Consider the following 2998-nt stretch of genomic DNA (forward strand, 5'->3'; position numbering starts at 1 on the left):
ATTCTTTCCATCTTCTTTTAATACTTCCTGGATCATTTAACATTCTGCCGAAAGCATCCTTGATTATAGCAACTCGAGGCTTGAATTTGTTCTTCAGTTTCTTGAGCTTAAGATATGCTGAGCGAGTTCGGCCCTTTTGATTTTCTGACTCCAACTCCTTGCACATTTCATTGTAATATTTTGCTTTGTTATAGTGTCATTCATTATTTTCTACATTTGATGAATAGTTACTATTATTTTTAACTAAAGAGTATAAGTAAGATCTTTCTTCTCTTGGAAGTTAGACATTGATGGAGATAAACATTATAAACAAGAGATGATAATTCTAATTTTAAATATTTTCAAGTAGCAGATGTCCTAGTACTTTTGACCTAAACACATACTCTTTATTATAATTCCATTAAGAGAAGTATTTAGAATACAGCAACTGCAGCTGCTGGCTCACTTACTGCTGTCAGAACAGTTCCAACTCATAGTTGACACTCCAGCAGGTTTCCAAGACTATAAATAACTATGGGAAGAGACTGCCCATCTTTCTCCTGAGGAATCACAGGTGTATTGACACTGCTGGAGATGCAAGGCCTTTGGGTTAGCAGTGCAACTCGCTATAGACTAAGCCACTGGAGCTTCCTAGCTGCCAGCTAGTTACTGCGAAAGAAATGACAGATCACTAGTTATCCTCAAATTTGCTGAATACTTAGTAAGATAATAGATGAGATACAGCAAAAGAAAGCAAACCGATTTTTATGAAGTTATCCCACCTACATTCTTAATACTTATAGAAGCTAAGTTTATGTAATGTTTGCTTATTTAAGTTGTTATTATGTGTCACAGAGTTGGAACTGACTCATAGCTGAACCTCCAGTGAGTTGATTTCAAGGCTACAAATCTCACAGGAGGACCTAGCCCATCTTTCCACTATTTAAACTGCCAGAGAAGAGCCGTTTGTTAACACAGCAAATCTCTCCGGACCAGGCCACCAGAGAAAATTAGTGAGCGGTATACAACAATTCTTACACTAGTTTTACTCCTAAGTAATTCTAAATTGCTGGTCTGTAATTATATAATTATTCTAAAATAACAAGCTTAGTTTAAAAAATATTGGAAGAAGTACAATGTAGGCAGATACACTTTTTTTCAAGTTCCACAAATGATCTGATTCCTAATAGGTTAGTGTTATGACGCCAAACCCAAAGCAGGCAATCTGAATCTACCAGCTGCTCAATGGGAGAAAGTTCAGCAATTTCCTCCACGCAATTTCCTGAAAACCTGGAAGATCAGCTGTGACTTGGTTCTGACTCTATGTCAATGAGTTTGACTTTTTCCCCCTTCAATTTATCACAGTTTCCTCATGACTGGTGTAAATGAAAGTGTACTAACAAGGCTTCCTATGCTATGAAGCAAAGACCTGTGAAGGGCAACAAACATCCTTTATATTAGAGCCATATTAATCTCTATACCACAGTAGAAAGTATAAATTAAAACAACTGTCAGATTCTTAGCTATGAGAGAAGTGAAACATGGATTCTGACCCTTAAGAACAATTTTCAATTCATTACTGAAGTGTCAGCTTCTTTGAAAAGTTCTTGATTTGGACAAAGCTTCTCACACTGACATAGCCAGACCGTGCTATCACTGGAGTGTTTAAGTAAGTCTGAAAAGAAAGGCAGCTTAATTGCTTAATCCAGATGTTCCAATTTTCATTATGTGTAAATGTGAAGAGATTGAGATTGTACACAGCTTTAGTTTGCTTGGCTCCATAGTCAACAGTCTTGGCACCAGCAGCCAGGAAATTCAAAGGCACATTGCCGTGGGAAAGTCTGCTGTTAGGGACCTCTCCAAAGTGCTGAAGAGCAGTGGTGTCTCTCTGGAGACTAAGGTGCGTCTGATACAGGCCATGGTCTTCGCAATCACCTGTTATGCATCAGAGAGTTGGACAATGACCAAGGAGGATAGAAGGAGAATTGATGCCTTTGAGCTGTGGTGCTGGAGAAGAGTACTGAGAATACCATGGACTGCTAGGAAAACAAATAGATTTGTCCTGGAGAGGGTTAAACCGGGTGGCTCCTTGGAGGCAAGGATTCTGAGGCTCCGTCTAACTTACTTTGGACATGTTGTGAGGAGAGACCGGTCCTTAGAGAGGGACATCATTCTTGGGAGGGTGGAGGGACGGCGCAGGAGGGGAAGGCCCTCTATGAGGTGGATTGATTCAGTGACTGGGATAATTGGGATGGGAGTGTCAGAGACAGTACGATTGGCACAGGACAGAGCGGAGTTTAGGGCTGTTGTACATACGGTCGCTATGAGTCGCAGGTGACTCGACGGCACATAACAACAAAAACAACATACTATTTTTTAAATCTTTATATATCCAAGAGTTCAAGAACAAAATAATTAATATTAAAATCATGTAACTCTCCCCAGAATTCTTTGTTAACTAATATAACGTGGTTCTGGATCACCTAGCTCTTGTCTAGGTTGAATTTTAGTTATTTAGATTTTACTGGGTTAGATATATGAAGAGTCTTATAAACTTGAAAAGGATGATTTAATATAAAAAGAACAACTAATTTCATATACCTACAAAATATTGACATAGTGTTCTGGGAGACTGCAAAAAGCACATTTGGGAAGCATGTTGACTATGCAAATGTCTTGGAACCACCCTCTTCCCCTCCTGAGATTCCATTTATGACTAAGTAGATCTAATTTGAGGCCCAGAAACTGCATTTTAAATACTCCTTGCAAGTGATTCAGCTGCAGGTCATTCAAGGATCACATTGAGAGCACAGGTTTTTGTAATCAGATGAAGTTAAGTTAAAAGAAAGCTAGGCTTTGCTAACTTCTACTGATGTGACACTGAACCATTCATTTCATACCAAAACCAAACCAGTTAATGTCCAATTGATTCTGGCATGTTGTTGTTGTTGTTATGTGCCATCGAGTCGTTTCCGACTCATAGCGACCCTATGCACAACAGCTCTAAACCCTGCTCTAT

At 39.0% G+C, this 2998-nt stretch overlaps 1 protein-coding gene across 1 annotated transcript in view; it reads right to left on the reverse strand.

Moving 5' to 3' along the window:
* The window catches only part of NSUN6 (NOP2/Sun domain family, member 6), a 52069-nt gene that overhangs the window by 25195 nt on the left and 23876 nt on the right, over window positions 1–2998 (reverse strand). The window lies entirely within an intron of this gene.

The sequence above is a fragment of the Elephantulus edwardii genome, unplaced genomic scaffold, assembly GCF_000299155.1.
Source record: "Elephantulus edwardii isolate Elephantulus edwardi_28Jun2011 unplaced genomic scaffold, EleEdw1.0 scaffold00139, whole genome shotgun sequence".
Taxonomy (NCBI): Eukaryota; Metazoa; Chordata; class Mammalia; order Macroscelidea; family Macroscelididae; genus Elephantulus; species Elephantulus edwardii.